We start from the raw sequence: 17,816 nt of genomic DNA, 5'->3' as shown, positions 1-17,816 counted from the left end.
GCGTGATCCTGTGGACCAAAGGGAGCCCAGCTGCCAAACGACGCCTGCGGTCAGGAGAGAGTGGCTGCTGGGTTCCCGCAGCGCAACCCGAGACGGATGGCCCGGCGCCCTCGTCGTGTCGCTGCTTCGCCGCCCCCAGTTGTGCCTTCCCGCCGTCTCCAGTGAGAGTGGCGACATTGACCTTGTCCGCCCCGCCCCAGCAGGTTGTCACCGCTTTCCAACCTCAGGAGTATTCGGACCACTTTCGGCCACGGGTCCGGGATGTAACCTGATGACGCGATCAGCGAAAACGCGGGCATTTCGCACCTCGGGAAAGTGAAAGGGGGAAAGGGAATACTCCCGCTGAGGCAGAAATGAGGGAAATAAGAGACCAGAGGAGCTCCTAGAACAAGCCACAATGTTCGCAGGCTGTTCTCTATCTTGAATACACAGGGTGAGCGACGTAAGACACTCCCTCTCAACGAGCTAATATATATAGAGGTGCATTATTCACCAAAGTACAGCGCGTTCTCTGGTCGCTAAGACAGCGGAGCACAGTATGTAGGTCTCCAAGTGCACAGGTAAACACACGAACTGTGCCTGAGTTACGAATTAGTGCATGTTTGGCACAGTCAGATAGATGTTTGTGGGAGCTCATCGCCTGACTACGGGAGGGTGGTTACCGGCTGTGTTGCCTTGTTATTATTTCATCGAATTCCTCACGCTGTAAGTCCTTGAAAAGTTTCTTTCCAATGCCACAGAAAAAAATATACGAGATCAATCCGAATGGCAGCTACAAATTTTCGAGCTTTGTTCTGGGAGGTTTCTTGAGTTCTTTAGTGTAACTGACACATTGGTTATATCTTCACAGGAGTGAAAATGTCGAAGTAACGCCGGGCGGTGAGGCCGAGCGGTTCTAGGCGCTTCAGTATGGAACCGCGCGACCGTTACGGTCGCAGTTTTGAATCTAGCCTCGGGCATGGATGTGTGTGATGTCCTTAGGTTAGTTAGGTTTAAGTAGTTCTAAGTTCTAGGGGACTGATGACCTCAGATGTTAAGTCCCATAGTGCTCAGCGCCATTTGAACCATTTGTCGAAGTAAGAGGTGTGAGTCTTGTTTTGCAAACAAACGCCTCCTATTCACCCAACGTCCTTGCTGTTGACAACAGTAACGCACACATCACTACTCTCCTTCTATTTTGCAATCAGGACAGCTCTGTTCTGTCTCGGGTTTTAAAAAATTAGTAAAGCAGTCTTGATTTGCAACAGATGTTTATTCTGGTAAATAAATATCAATTCATATTTAGAGGGATTTACATAAAGAGAGGTGGTAAATGGGAAAAAACGTGAAGCATAAAAGCTAAAACAATAACAGAATTAAGTGCTATACCCATGTTGGTGGCTGATGATGCTGGACGGAAGAAGGTGCGTAACAACACAGGCGTCAATTTCTGAACGAGGCAGCGTTACTCGAGAATACGTACAGTGAGGTCCGCCCATCGCGTACCGCTTTACACCACTGACAATCAGCATGTACTTACTACGTGAGGCATGTTACATTAACTAGAATAGTTAAAAATTACAAGTAAAATAGGTACTAAAGGATATACATGAATTACATAATGGTTCCCAACAAATCCTCTTATAATCTTTTCAAAATAAGGAAATGCAATGACAGACGTGATATGATCGTTTTTGCGTGTAGACTTCCCTCTAAGAGAATCTCTACGAACTCGTTGACAGTAGTCGTAGCAGAGATGGCTGAATTGGTCACGATGCCAATGACTTCCCGAAATCGATAGTTTCGCTCCAGCGAGGCCCACCAAAGACACCTTGAAAGAGGATGGGGACGGTTGCCTGATAGCTTGGACGTCTTTCGTCGTGTTTTATCTTTGACAGACGATAGTAATGAAGAAACTGGCTGTCTCACCGGAGGGTAACTATCGATATAGAGAAGACATTGCCACAGTAACCATTTCAGCCACCTCTGCTTCGACTACTGACAACGAGTTCGTACAAATGCCCATAAAGAGCAGTCTACATACAAAAACGATCAAATCATGTTTGTCATCGCATTTCCTTATTTTAAAAGGATTATAAGCGGACTTACTGGGAACCATTACGTTAGCAATTTCTGTATATCCTTTAGTACCTATTTTACTTGTAATTTTTAACTGTTGTTGTTGTTGTGGTCTTCAGTCCTGAGACTGGTTTGATGCAGCTCTCCATGATACAGTAAAGCTGCATGCCCTCGGGAAAAATTACGGCTGTAGTTTCCCCTTGCTTTCAGCCGTTCGCAGTACCAGCACAGCAAGGCCGTTTTGATTATTGTTACAAGGCCAGATCAGTCAATCATCCAGACTGTTGCCCTTGCAACTACTGAAAAGGCTGCTGCCCCTCTTCAGGAACCACACGTTTGTCTGGCCTCTCAACAGATACCCCTCCGTTGTGGTTGCACCTACGGTACGGCTATCTGTATCGCTGAGGCACGCAAGCCTCCCCACCAACGGCAAGGTCCATGGTTCATGGGGGGAATTTTTAACTATTCCATTTAATGTAACATGCCTCACGTAGTAAGTACATGCTGATTGTCAGTGGTGTGAAGCGGTACGCGATGGGCGGAGCTCACTGTACGTATTCTCAAGTAATGCTGCCTCGTACAAAAAAAAAAAAAAAAAAAAAAAAAAAATGTTCAAATGTGTGTGAAATCTTATGGGACTTAATTGCTAAGGTCATCAGTCATTAGGCTTACGCACTACTTAACCTAAATTATCCTAAGGACAAACACACACACCCATGCCCGAGGGAGGACTCGAACCTCCGCCGGGACCAGCCACACAGTCCGTGACTGCAGCGCCCTACACCGCTCGGCTAATCCTGCGCGGTCCTCGTTCAGAAATTGACGCCTATGTTGTTACGCACCTTCTTCCGTCCATCATCATCAGCCACCAACATGGGTATAACATTTAATCGTTTTATTGTTTTAGCTTTTATGCTTCCCGTTTTTTCCCATTTACCACCCCTTTTTATGTAAATCCCGCTGATTATGAATTAATATTTACGAGAATAAACATCTGTTGCAATCAAAATTGCTTTACTAATTTGTTTAAAACCCGAGACAGAACAGAGCTGTACTGAATGCAAAATGGAGGGCGAGTAGCGAAGTGTACATTACTGTTGTCAACAGCAAGAACGTTGGGTGAATAGGAGGCGTTTGATTGCAAAACAAGGCTCACAGCGCGTACTTCGACAGTTTCACTCCTGTGAAGATATAGCCAATGTGTCAGTTACACTAAAGAACTCAAGAAACATCCCAGAACAAAGCCCGAAATTCTGTAGCTGCCGTTCGGATTGATCTCGTATATTTTTTTCTGTGGCATTGGAAAGAAACTTTTCAACGACCTACCACGTGAGGAACTGTCTAGGACTTGTTTTTCCGACAGTGTCGGTAGTAATTTATTAGCGATACACAGAACTAAGGATAATTTTACTGAATTGGCAAATACTCGTGTTGTCCATGGGTTCAGTGAATGCGGTGGAAGATCGGCATAACTATGCTATACAAAGCTCTTTGCGCAGTGACAGAAAACACATCGTTGTACCTCTACATAAGAGGCCTGTTGCATTACTTTGTATGTTTTACAGAACTGTCCTAATTCAGTCTCCAGATCGCTTTTCTTTGTTTACATGTTACCGGTTTCGGGCCAAAAGCTCATCTTGCGATCATTTCTTACAGTTACGGACTTACACGTCGAAAACGGAACTGAAAGTATTTTTATTTTTATTTTTATTTTTTTTTGTTCTCAATTTAACCATCGGTAACACATAGCGACAATGTACACATAATTGAATATACTCAATTTAGCCATCGGTAACACATAGCGACAATGTACACATAACTGAATAAACAAATACAGAAATGCATATTTACAAGAATAAAAAGCTTAACTGTTACAGGTTTGTACATAATGTTTTAAAAACTGAATTGAATTGGAAAATAATTAAAAGTGTCTTGGCTTACAGTTCACACCATTTCTGAAATATCTTCATCAGCAAGACATATTTATAATTTACGTACACCATTAAAACCTACAGATTGTGACCAGTACTCTTGATGAAGTTAACTATCACTTTATATAGACGAACGTCTTTAGTACACAAAAGAGAAGAAGCTGATTGAGGAAGATGGTAGCCCATACTAAGCAATGTCTTCAGAAAGACCAACCGTTCACGGTCAAATTTGGGGCACATAAATAAGATGTGGTTGACATCAGCTTCCGACTCAGGATCGCACTCACATGCTGGTGAACTGTAAACGTTGATCCGATGTAGATGTTGTGGGAAAGAAGCATGATTGAAGCCGAGTCTTATGATGGTAGAAATCGTGGATCGGTCCAGATGTGTCCTCATGAAGCACGGCTGTGAAGGAATCCGAGGTTGTAGCACTGCGTAATAACCGCCTTTTGTCTGTTAAGAAATGTTCCACATTTCCTGTCATTGTTGTCTTGCGTGATCCTTGACTTCACGTAAGTAGTCTGTATAAGGAAGGTGCAGATCCAGGACGGTGCCTAAGGTTGCCGCTTGTTTGGCTAATGCACCAACTTCATCATTATAGAGGATACCAGAGTGGGAAGGTACCCACAACAAATGGATCGTCCGGCTCGTGCGTGTGCTGCGAATATATTCAGATATCACATCCAAGATATAACTGTTGGTTGTTTTGTTCCATCGACTGTACTGAATGTTTTTAAGAACGCTTTGCGACTCAGATACTATCAGTATCTTGGGGAAGGAAGTGCTAGAGACAAACTTAAGTGCTTCCAAAACTGCCACTATCTCCGCCGTAAAAATAGAAGTACTCGTAGGCAGTTTGAAGGTTTTGCGGATCTGGATCTGAGGGCAGAAAAAAGCGCATCCTGTACACTCTTCTTGCGGAATTTTGGAGCCATCGGTATATACATAGACAAAACCCGGCCATTGTGCTTGAACGAGACGATTGAAGCCAACGTTGACATTAGTACTGACCAGCCAGGTCGTACTTAAATAATGGACCGGGATCTGGGAGCAGAGCGTTTGAAGATCATATTCAAAAACAGGTAGATGCGCTGAACGTCGTATAGAATGTATGACGGGTGACCAAGTGTCAAAGCTGGCACAAACGGCTGGCACTTTATTCCTTCTGTGGGATGCAATCCACAGTCGATAAATGCAGTCTCTGCTTTGATAGACGGAACTGTCCATAATGGCCATGCCTTGAATGTAGAATTTGTCCGATAACATTTGGCGCCTAATGCTCAAGGGCATCTCCCCTGCTTCTATTAAAAGGGCGTTGGTGGGCTTCGATCGCATGGTTCCAAGACAGGGTCGAATGGCTCTATATTGAAGAGTATCTAATTTGGAGAGATGAATCTTTGACGCAGTGTGGTAGAATTGACAGCCATAGTCTAATCGAGATCGAATTATCCCTCGGTACATGGTGAGTAAAACACTCTGGTGCGCTCCCCACCAGACGCGAGTGAGTGATCTGATTACATTTAAACCTTCTTCACACTTGGTAACGGTAGATCGGATGTGGGGCGCCCAGCTTAACCGAGAGTTAAAAATCATCCCCAGAAATCGAACGTGAGATTTTATTTGGAAGGTGTACTTGCCACAGGTAATGCGATCTCCAGCGCGAGCTGTCGTCGACTTGGAGAAGGGAACGACTGCTGATTTCTCAGCCGAGATCTCCAGCCCATTGATAGAGAACCACTCATCGATGTGTGCGATGGTTGTGGTTAATGCCGTTTTGGCCTGAAGATATGAAGCAGCAGTAGAATAAACACATATATCATCAGCATACTGTAGGATTTTTGTGGGGGGAGCAATTATGCGTTCTAGGTCGTGCGTATATAGAGTATACAGGAGAGGACTTAAAATTGCACCTTGCGGCAAGCCCTGGGGGACATAAAAAGGTCCGATCATGGTACCTTTGAAACGGACGTAGATCGTTCTTTGAGTAATCAGGGTACTGATACCGTAGATCATCTGTGAAGGAATTCCGAATCCTGCCAGCTTGTCCAAGAGTATCGGTATTTGTACGTTATCATATGCACCCTTAACGTCAAGAAAAGCTGCCACTACTGTCTCTTTCGTTTGAAAGGCTGACGTGATATCCATATTAAGCAAATACAGGTTATCCGTGGTCGCTTTGCCTTTTCTGAAGCCGTATTGACTCCGAGGCAACAAATTACTTTTTTCAAGCCACCATTCTAGTCTCCTTTTTACCATTCGTTCCAGTGTTTTTGCAACACACGACGACAAAGCAATAGGTCTATAATTAGTACCGACATTTGGATCTTTACCACTTTTGAGAATTGGAATTATTACTTGCGTCTTCCATGTTGATATGAGGTCTTTCTTCATCCAGTACTGATTAAAAATGTTCAAGAGAAAGTCTTTCGCTGCTATAGGCAGGTGTGCAAGCATAGAGTAGTGTATATGATCAATGCCAGGGCAACTGTCGCTAGATACTTTAATAGCTTCGTTGAGTTCTTCTTTAGAGAAAGGACGAAGGAGAACATGATAGCGGTCTTCTTCAGTAGGGAACCGATGGTTTAAAAATGGCACCGTGGGAGGAGCGATTGTATCTATGAATTCCTCTAACCAGGCCATGGTAGCAGGAGGGGAGGAAGACAGTCTTCTTGTTCTAAAAGCTTTTATTTTATGCCAGATGCTTGCCATACTGGTTTCATTATTTAGGGACAGGAAAAATTGTTTCCAACTGTCCTTCTTGGTTTTCTTCAGGAATTTGTTAACTCGCGCATTCACTTTTTGCACAGCCAAGAAGTTGTCCAATGAAGGATTCTGACGATAGGTTTTCAAGGCGAGTCATCGCTTCGCAACTTCCCGAGAGCATTCAGAATTCCACCAAGGACGGGAACGGTGCTTCATTACTGTAAACTCTTTTTTCTTAGGGATGCTGATGCCAGCTGCGACGTTCATAGTATTGAGTAAAACTGGGTATGCATCTTCGTCCCGTAAGTCACGTCTCGTATTTGCGAGTGCCCGCCGAACCGTTTCCTTATAAGAGGCCCAATTGGCTTCCTTGATTTTCCACGTACTATTAGAGTAACAGATGTGCGTAGTATCGACGTTGATGTTAATGTGAAACTCTATTGGGAGATGATCGGATCCCATTGAATCCTTTTTAACGCACCAATTAGATATTTCAGTAAAGCAGGGGGTGCAAAGAGTTACATCAACTGCGGAGGGTCTACGGAGAGGTGAAGTTATCATAGTAGGAGAGCCATCGTTGAGTATCACTAGGTTATTATCTTCGATAACGCTTATCAAGGTCCTGCCGCTCCTGTCTGTCACGTCTCCTCCCCACGCTACATGGTGGGCATTCACGTCTCCAGCTACGATATAGGGAGGACGAAGCTGACTTATTGTCTCCAGACATTACCCACGATACTGTGGTGGGGAGCGTTATACAACGAGACAACTGTAAAGGTTTTGTGGGCAGTTCGTATCTCCACAGTAACTAATTCAAGGTTGGTGACAGGTACGTGTAACGGGTGTGGTCGATGCGGGAGCGAAGTTTTTACCAGTATAGCTACGCCGCCTCACCCATCGAGACGGTCTTCCCTTACTATAGAATAATTTTGAAAGCGAACAGTTCGTTCGAATTTGAACCAAGTTTCACATAACAGAACGATATCAGGCTGACTTACGAGCAGTTCTCATTGCAAGCTTTCTCTATTAGAATTAGCCGATCTCGCATTCCACTGCAATACTTTTAAAGCCGCCATAATTTAGGGAGAGAGAGAGAGTGAAATATGCCAGTAACGAGGTGCCGGATATCGGAATTTTTCATAGCACTATTTTGTCTCATGTTTTGCATGACAATATCAATCACATTTATTATCTTATCTATAAGTTCAGCATGACCTTGAGGCTGTCGTTGATTCGGCGCTTGTGGGGTTGCTAATCTGTGAGCAGCAGGCTGGTATGGATTTTGGCTGATAGGAGTGAATGAATGTTGCATGGGATATAACAGGCTGCGGTACTGAGACCACTCACGAACGTTACTTTGGTTGTTTACTTGGGCCTGCCGCCGGGGAGGCCGGTAAGCGACGTGTGTCTGCTGGGGCACAGTTGCACACTGAGTTGCGTCCCCACTTCCGCGTTGTTGACTCTGCATGCTTGCGGCGGGAAGAGTTGTGGGTTTTGAAAGTCCGGAGAGCTCAAATTTGTTGGAGCAGGAATGATTGGAGCCGGCAAGTGATGTTGTTGAACCCCGGTGACGGATGCATAGGTTGGCAAACGAGCAATAGACAGCGCATCCCTGAAGACAATGTTGTTGAACGTAGCTAACTCTAGAGCTCGTCGCCGTATATGGTATTCCGGGCAGGAACGGTCCGTGGATGCGTGTTATCCCCCGCAATGAGCGCAAATAGTGGTAGGTGAGACACAGGATTCAACATTATGTGGACCACTACATTTAATGCATCTCATCTGAGATCGACATTGTTTGCTGATGTGCCCATAACGAAGACAATTAAAGTACTGCCTGACATTTGGTACATAAAGGTCGACGGGACATCTTGTTCCGTGAATAGACACGGCTTCCGGTAAGGTTTGAGAGTTGAAGGTTAACAAACAGGTCTGCAATTGAACGATTTGGTCTTTACCATATCTCTTCGTAAACCTCCGAACGCCTACAGCAGGGAAGGGAGATTGTACGACTTCCAAGATCTCCGCTTCTTCGAGATTGGTGTCTACTTTCCTGATTACTCACAGCTTATGGACAACAAAGGATGGAATGTAAGCTTCTATATTTTTTGACTTTAATACCTCACTGGTAACTAGGAAATTAGCCTTGTCTGGGGTTTTCAGTTCCACCTTAACTTTTGTTTTTCCTGCTGAAGAGATGTTAAGTATAGAATTGTTCACTTCTGGCAAGGAAATATGCAATAATTTCCCTAGTGCCATAGGGTGCAAGCGGCCTAATTTTTTGTCCAAACATTCCATGTACTCTACGAATGGTCCCCTATCTGTACGTTTGTAAAAGTTGAGAGACCTCGGAGTAGGTGCAGGTCCCACAGGAGGGGTGTTAGTTGCAGCATGTTGGTTAGGAGTGAGCCCAGAAGCAGTTGCTAAGGGGGGTCAGCTACATTTGAAACGTCAGTTACAGGTAAGAGTTGATTAGCGTCTGCTATGAAGGTTTTGGAATTTCTTAAATCCAGACTGACCTCACTTTGTCGCTTGTTTCTCGTAGCGGAGAAGCTGGAGGAATCCTGTTCCGATAAATCCATATGCTCTTCTGCCGGCTGTATTCCAGATTCTCCCCGAACAACTGCTAACGAGTGGCTGATCACAGCCGTCGTGTTGTCCAATGTAGTTCCTGGAGGAGCTGGTAAGGGTGCTGCATCTGGATGTAGCCGCTGGGCAGGTGGTTGTTGATGATGTTGTCCCATAGGGGCGTCGAAGTCACCACCCCCTTCTCCATACACCCCACCATACATGACGGGGCTTGCCGTCACCGATAGTAATGTCAGGTGTTAATGTGCCTAACAGAAAACCGTACCAAACGAAGCGCGTGCACTAGGAGGTAAACACAAGCGTCACACGGAAGAGCGACCGCGTAGCACGTCTTAACACTTCCGCGTCTGCAAGCGAACTGGAACTGAAAGTTCATTACCGTAACAGTGACGTGCACCTGGCCCGGAACTGGTCATATGGAAGCACGGGAAAGCGATCTTGATTGAGTTGGACAGTAACAATCGCGGACATTCCCTGTAGATGAACATGTTTAGTTTTGATAAATCTTGATTTTGTGTTGAACTTTTCGACGATTACATATGACATGAGTTTTCTCAATTGTGAAGCTATTACCGTAGAAACAAAGCTAAGTGGTGAATAAACCTAATAAATCATAATTTCATTATTACCCAAGCGAGCCGCCAAAGATGACCGTTTCATTATACCAGAATTCTTAACGTATCCCTGTAAATATAGGTCAGAAATGTCGAGTTCGTAATGCAGCAGGTATAAACGTTGCGTACGCCAGAAAATTTACCACATTCTCCGGTATAGCTTATCGAAAACCGCACCTCCGCTTGTTTATTAGCTCTGGTTACATTTTTTTGTCCTGTCTTAGCTACTTGAACTTGTAGATTTAAGCCTGCTGTAGGATATTTTAATATAAACATAGTAACGTCTCTATCTAGTACCGTATTGCTTCACATGAGTTCCATTCATACTAAGATTTTGCTAGCACTTGCTTGACTACACGAACGCTGCTCTTGAACTCGGAGTGCCTTACGACTTGCGTACTACGGATGTCCACAAGGCTACTTCCATTCATCTAGCACTCTTGTTCGTCCTTGTCAATGGCCAACAAACCTGTCGACAGGTGTTACATGGGGACGTTAAAAACTCTCTTTCAACAAATTACTTCAATGATACTGTACGTATTTTGAACTTTTTTAATTTGGAAGAGAATTTGATAACTGTGCCTTGGTTTATGGTATCCCCAAAAGTACGTTATGTATAAAACAATTTCGCCACAAAGGTTAAATATCTCTGTTTTTGACACAAAAATTAATTACGTTCGGTTGCTAACGAATGAAATTTGTTACACCTGTTGACCTGCGAGGAAATGGGAAACGTACTTGTATTTTTTGGAGTTATCTAACACAGCACATTAGATTTATGTTTAGTTATTTCTCGTTCTACTTGCTTTTCTTCTCTCGTTGAGACGTTTTTAGGAGAAATCGGGAATTACAGTCCAACACATCTTGTTGCCTCTTCCTTCTCTTCTGCTCCTTCCTCCTTGCCACTTTGTAACGGTACTTATTGACAAGACTCCAAGCAATCACTACCTGGAGGACAGCACATGGAAGTTTATGCAGCAAATCACAAATTCTGGTAAAAAGGTTGTAAGGAAGGTAAATGGGAAGTGAATCTGTGAATGCTGAAGATTGTTACACAGTTATGTTTCCCAGACATATTTTCAGGTTTGGTGGGAAATTTGGAAAAAGTGAAAGTAATTAACACGGCAGAGCCGTTACAACGCCATCTGACAATTAGAAAGGTTGCAGTCAGTGGAGGACGCAACTCGCACCATGACTGTGTTAAAATAAACAGCAGGCTGTTCCGCCAAGTGTTAGGTAACACACCAGGCGTAACTACTTCCTCACCTCACCATCTCACCAAACACTTTAGAACCCATACGGAGGCGTGAGTGTTTACGCAACACGAGCACCGGTCCACACACGAAAAGGTCTTTAAACGCTCCCAGCGCAGAAGTGTGTTTCGTAAAACCACCGCAGACTTATGTGTAGTATGTAATGGCAGATAAAGCAGATATAAAAACCATGATTTTTTTCTGATTGGACAGACGTGAATCCCCCTGTAAACCGGAATAAAACCAGCTGCTTCACTACCTCTCTTATGTACGTATAAATTCGGTACGCTATTTTGTTCGCTATTCGTCAAATGTGTGACTCGAGTTAGGTCATCGCCTAATCTGAAGTCGCTGTTGTGTTGCTTAGAACAACGCAACAGTACAAAGCTCCCAAGAAGCTATTCAGTCAAAGAAGCTAGGCTCTTGGATTCTTGCGTAGTATTTTCTCTGCAGACCAGGGAGGGTGCCGTGAATAACGAGCTGTACTACTTGCAGACCAAAGACACCACATATCCTCGGAAATGGCCATAATAAAGGCGGATGGGTTCTCGTAAGCAGAAAGGACACCTAACGGTCATACCGGTGGATTGTCTAACAAAGTCTGAACGTCAAATACTGTCTCAGAAAAGTAAAAAACAGAGATATTTAGGGGCGAAACTAACCTAAATATCGACAGGCGTCTGACTGGAGGAGGACATCCAGATTCTAACATACTCAAATATTAAAAAGTAATAGCGGAAGCAGACAGAGTGTGGGGATACCGTCCTGTGATTGGCTGGTGATTCTTAAGAAATGCTGACCTAGCAGAATGAGCCGTCTGGCAAGGACTGTCGCTCGCTTCAGAAAGAGACGTGGTGAAGTTCGTAGCTAGCGACACTTGGAGGCTCGGTCATGTCATGCAAACTTGGTGGACTGAAGAAGCCACAGCGGAATGACGTGCATGGTTTTGGTAGCGGTGTTGAAACTAGTTTCTGTCCATAAAACTCACACATTTATGTTCCTCTTACAGAATGGTTCAAATGGCTCTGAGCACTACGGGACTTAACATCTGAGGTCATCAGTCCCCTAGAACGTAGAACTACTTAAACCTAACCAACTTAAGGACTTCACACACATCCAAGCCCGAGGCAGGATTCGAACCTGCGACCGTAGTAGTCGAGTGGTTCCGGACTGCAGCGCCTAGAACCGCTCGGCCTCCGCAGCCGGCTGCCTGTTACACTTTTCAGTGTTTTGTGGATAGTTACTAAGGATAGTTACTAAGAGTCATTCAGTGAGCGAGGTGGCGCAATGGTTAGCACACTGACTCGCATTCGAGAGGACGACGCTTCAAACCCACTTCCGGCCATCCTAAAAAATGGCTCTGAGCACTATGCGACTTAACTTTCGAGGTCATCAGTCGCCTAGAACTTAGAACTAATTAAACCTAACTAATTTAAGGACATCACACACATCCATGCCCGAGGCGGGATTCGAACCTGCGACCGGAGCGGTCGCTCGGCTCCAGACTGTTGCGCCTAGAACCACACGGCCACTCTGGCCGGCCCGGCCATCCTAATTTAGGCTTTTCGTTGTTTCCCTAAATCGCTTCACACAAATGCCGGGATGTTTCCTTTGAAAGGGCACCGCCGATTTCCTTCGCCATCCTTATCCGAGCTTGTGCTCAGTCTCTAATGACTTCTATGTCGACGGGACATTAAACACTAATCTCCTCCTCCTGCTCCTCCTCTCTACGAGTCATTCATTGAAAACTGCTGAGTATTAGACGTGCCGGTGTTTGCAATGCTGTTCTCACACTTTTATAAGGGCGTTAGTAACGTAGATGTGATAAATAAATTTTAATGTACGTAATCACTCTTATTTTAGCGTTCACACTCCTGGCGAACTGCTCATAACATGGACTTTAATGTAATTTTCACATATTCAGACAACTTCCTCTGGCTGCATGTCGGCCATTTCGTACAGGGACCCCTTGATGTACGATCCAGTCACATTAATGTGACCACGTCAACCTGCAATAATCAGTCGCCGAGGATAAATGGCAGCACTAACAGTGGAAAACATATAAAACGTATCGGCCGTATGCGGCAAAAAGTGCAGTCGTTGTCGTAATGCGGAAACGAAGCGATTTATCTTACATACGAAAGGACCTGATCATTGGCACTAGAGCCATAGGTGGAAGCATTTCCGAAACAGGTAAGCTTGTTAGCCGTTCACATGCCGCCGTAGTTGAAGTATGCTATGTGCGGCAAAATGGCGCTATTCAAAACTGGTGCCGAGGAAACTGGTGCGGTACGGGCCCTAGATGCCAGGGGTAAAAAGACGGCTGCACATCTGCGTACGGCGATTAAACTTGCAACTGTCGAGCAACTGACCGCCGAGATAAACGAACAGGCTACTAACAGTGTCTCCTTAACAACTGTTCAGCGAACGTTGCTGTGTATGGGCCTCCGCAAGCAGGCTCCTGGTTAACGCACCCACACCGACTGCCGTTCATCGCCGACGAAGGCCAGCATTCGCATGCCGGTACCGGAACTGCACGTCCCCTTAGTGGTGACAGGTGGCCTTTTCAGATGAATCACGTATTTCACTCCATCGAATAGATGGCCGTTGGTGTGTGCGGCGTGAAATGTCTGAAAGCAGACCCCCGCATCCAGGATGGAGCGGTGTGGTCTTGGGAACGTTTCCGTGGCATTCTCTGGGTGATCTCGTCATTCGGCAAAGCACAACAGATCAACACAAACATGCGTATATCTCTGGGCAACATGTCCACCCCTGTATGCAGTTTAGATTCCCTCGGCACGATGGCATCTACCAACAGTAGAACGTAACATGTCACACAGCTCACACTAGGAGTGCGTGGTTCAAGAGCAACAGAATATGTTTACCATACTCCCCTGACCACCAAAAACCCCAGGTTTAAATCCAATCGAGAATGTGTGGGACCCCCTCAATGGGGCTGTTCGCGCCTTGCACCCTCAACCGAGAAAGCCCGTACAGCTGGCCGCGGTATTGGCGTCGAATTGGCTCCACATCGCTGTTGGTGCCTTCCAGAACTTCAATGACTCCCTCCCTACTTAAAAACAGGTGAGCATATCAATACGACATAACCGAATACAAGCAGATGTACTAAAGCATTTCTTATCCAAGCCAACATGAAAATAAATCCGACTTAAAGCAACCTCATATTTATGTCGTTAGCCTTTCCACAGCTAAACTAGAAAACATAAAGAGGTTTGGTAAGATACAAATGTTCAAATATGTGTGAACTGCTGAGATCATCCGTACCTAGACTTACACACTACTAAAACTAACGTAATGCTAAGGACAACACTCAAACGCATGCCCGAAGGGGAATTCGAACCTCTGGCGGGAGGTGCCGAGGTAAGATACTTCTAAAGGTGTCAACTTCAACTACTTAAACATTAAAAGAAAGGATGATTAGGTCTTAACGTTCAGTGTTTGAGGAGGTCATAAAGATGGTCTATCAGGTCTGTTGGGAATGAAATTGGCCGTCAAGTTCATCGAACATCAAAAACTGGTTGACAGAATGAAGATTTGAAGTTCATTCTTCCCAAATAACGCGTGCCATTAGGGCGCCGAATTGCATTGTGTGTAGTCAGCTGTGTGTGTATTGTTCGTCATCCTGTACTTCCACGATCGTGAATACACACTGACTGGCAAGTAAATTAGTCTTACACCTAAAGTTACTGTATATGAGTAACACCCTACGCTCGTAGATGAAGATTTGAAGTTCATTCTTCCCAAATAACGCGTGCCATTAGGGCGCCGAATTGCATTGTGTGTAGTCAGCTGTGTGTGTATTGTGCGTCATCCTGTACTTGCACGATCGTGAATACACACTGACTGGCAAGTAAATTAGTCTTACACCTAAAGTTACTGTATATGGGTAACACCCTACGCTCGTATCGTGAAGTTACCGCGACCAAGGTTTTAACTTATACCGCTTGAGAGGATCCGGAGAAAACGCCATCTTCTGTCATATCTTAGAAAAACAAGGTGTGCAGCACTATTGAAGCGAAATACGTCAATTATGTGAAATGGTAGGATGCGTCGTAATCGGCGAAATCTCTGAATGAAATGCATACAGGTGAAACTACTGCGCTGGTAACCATCTCATACCCTCAACCGAACATCTACTGTAGAAAATATATTTAATGTGTCTATTATAACAAGTTTAAAGAAATAGATATTAATTAGAAATCTTGTACCTTTTTCCTGTTAATAGATAAGTATGTGATGACTTTGACTGCGTTACCATAATGAGGTGCTTGTATCAGAATTCACCTAGCTAGAGAACGGTAAGAGAAATAACGGGCTAGGAAAAGAAACACTAAAGGACACTCGTAAATCAGTATCGAAGAGATTTCGGCTCTTTACTCCACGTTAGACCTCCTTCCTTTTTCTCATAAACACGTTCTACTTAGCAATTAGCCATCTGAATCATCTAATTGTGAAACATAGTCGTCACTTTTGAGAAGAGTTTCGTCTCATATAATTTCAGATTTCCATTAATGTCCCAAATTATGGTAATTAATGTCTTTTACACACCAATAAAACCAAAATCAATGCCGAAGTTCCGTACTTGAACCGGATTTAATTAGTCATTTTACGATACTTAGTATACACTTTGCTTGAGTTGCAGTCGTTTATTATCTCGAACAGTTAGTACCAAGGGAACGAAAATGTGTGTAGGGGATAGCACAGGAAGCATAAAAATGTCTTCGGAATACACATGAGCGAACCTTTGTTTGCACATTAATATGTGCATGGAAGGGAGATACACAGTTGGGATAGTACGTAAACTGCGTGCAAAGAATATGTGGGCTGTAAAGGAGCTCTTAATGAACTACGTTTTCTGGCTGTTCTACAATGAGCAGTCTGAAATCTGCACTGATTATCTTTGTGTGAATTCTCGAGGTCTATCGACTGACTTGCAGTCCATAAAATTTTGCAGTCTAACTGCAAGACTTCGTACAAAAGATATGTCATGCAAAGATAAGACCATATGAGAGGATTTCGAATCACTACGTAAATACAGAAATGAGGACACTTAATTGCAATTTGTGTTTCATTTGAAAACGTCATTTTCTTTAATTCAGTTATGTGCCCGACGTAAGAGTCGTTCCATGAGCGTTTGATTGGAAACTCAACGTGCTTCAGGCGTTAAATATTTGACTGTAAACAAAGGTGCATCTCCTTCATTCAAGTAGCTTCTCAGTTAAATACCACTCATCGAAAGTGTTGTATACACACTGGCGTAGCAAGCGCAAAGGCAGCGTCAGTGAACACGATGGGAAAACAGTAGATGTCTCACAAGGAGAGCCGGCCGAAGTGGCCGTGCGGTTAAAGGCGCTGCAGTCGGGAACCGCAAGACCGCGAGGGTCGGAGGTTCGAATCCTGCCTCGGGCATGGATGTTTGTGATGTCCTTAGGTTAGTTAGGTTTAACTAGTTCTAAGTTCTCGGGGACTAATGACCTCAGCAGTTGAGTCCCATAGTGCTCAGAGCCATTTGAACCATTTTCTCACAAGGAGAGGCTGCTAGTACTCGACAAAAGTTAGAAGTCCTTCCTGACAAATCTCCACATCACCGAGAGGTGCACAGTAGATTGAAGATAGACTGAAAATATCCGTGTTCCTGTCAAGATTCAAACTCTCGGTTCCCAGGCACGAGATTTACCGCTGACCGACAGGCCCGACATACGTCTCATCTGATTTCTACCTCTCTCTCTCTCTCTCTCTCTCTCTCTCTGTGTGTGTGTGTGTGTGTGTGTGTGTATGAGGTATGTGCATGTTACTAATTTTCAGTACTCGAAGCCGCAAGGCCTCACTTTTATTGTTGTTATTACCACATGTACCATCCAAAACCTTTCGATATGCAAGAAATGTAAGCCAAAATTATGTTAATAGTATAGAATGATGTAGTTTTAGTTTATTACCATACACAAATTCATGTTTATTCTGACGTATAGTGATGAAACAAGTATCAACTGCTAATGCAAAAGTTAGTGATATTCACGATTTAGTCCACATGAAATGACTGAAACCATGTGATTTCAATGCTGAATTTTTAGGTATAACAAATATACAACATAAATAGTGGTAGACTTCAACGTCAGTCAACAACTTTAGAGAATGGAGGTTACTACTCTCCCTCGTGGTTGTAGTCATTAGGACATAGTGTACACGAAAATGTTGCGTCGATTTCCTCCAAAAGGTATGGAGTGTTCAGCGGAAATTAGATATATGTAAGCTTCGATTTCCTTTTTCAACCCCTGACCTCTGGGAAACATTTTACCCAAACTCGTGAGCTATTGTTGGTGGCTTCAGATTGTCATTGCTTCCTTTGTAGAGTTTAGTACTTAAACGAGGTCTTCGATCTTCTTACCGCACTCAGGTCAATCAATCAATCAATAAACATTCTGGACTCAGGACGCAATATGTTGGAGTGTTCACCTCCTAAACATAACCACAGTACTTAGACATCTTCATTTCTCGACAGAGTCAAGTACTGGAAAATTCGTTGCTATATGTATTCCAATTTCCAGACTCATAAGAAAATTCGTCAAAAGGACCATTTCTTCCGTTTCAAAGCGTCCCCTTCCTCAAAACGTAGTTTATGACGTGCTCCTTAGACTACTACTATG

The sequence above is a fragment of the Schistocerca serialis genome, chromosome 1 (genome assembly GCF_023864345.2).
Source record: "Schistocerca serialis cubense isolate TAMUIC-IGC-003099 chromosome 1, iqSchSeri2.2, whole genome shotgun sequence".
Taxonomy (NCBI): domain Eukaryota; kingdom Metazoa; phylum Arthropoda; class Insecta; order Orthoptera; family Acrididae; genus Schistocerca; species Schistocerca serialis.
Note: the sequence above shows the minus strand (reverse complement) of the source record.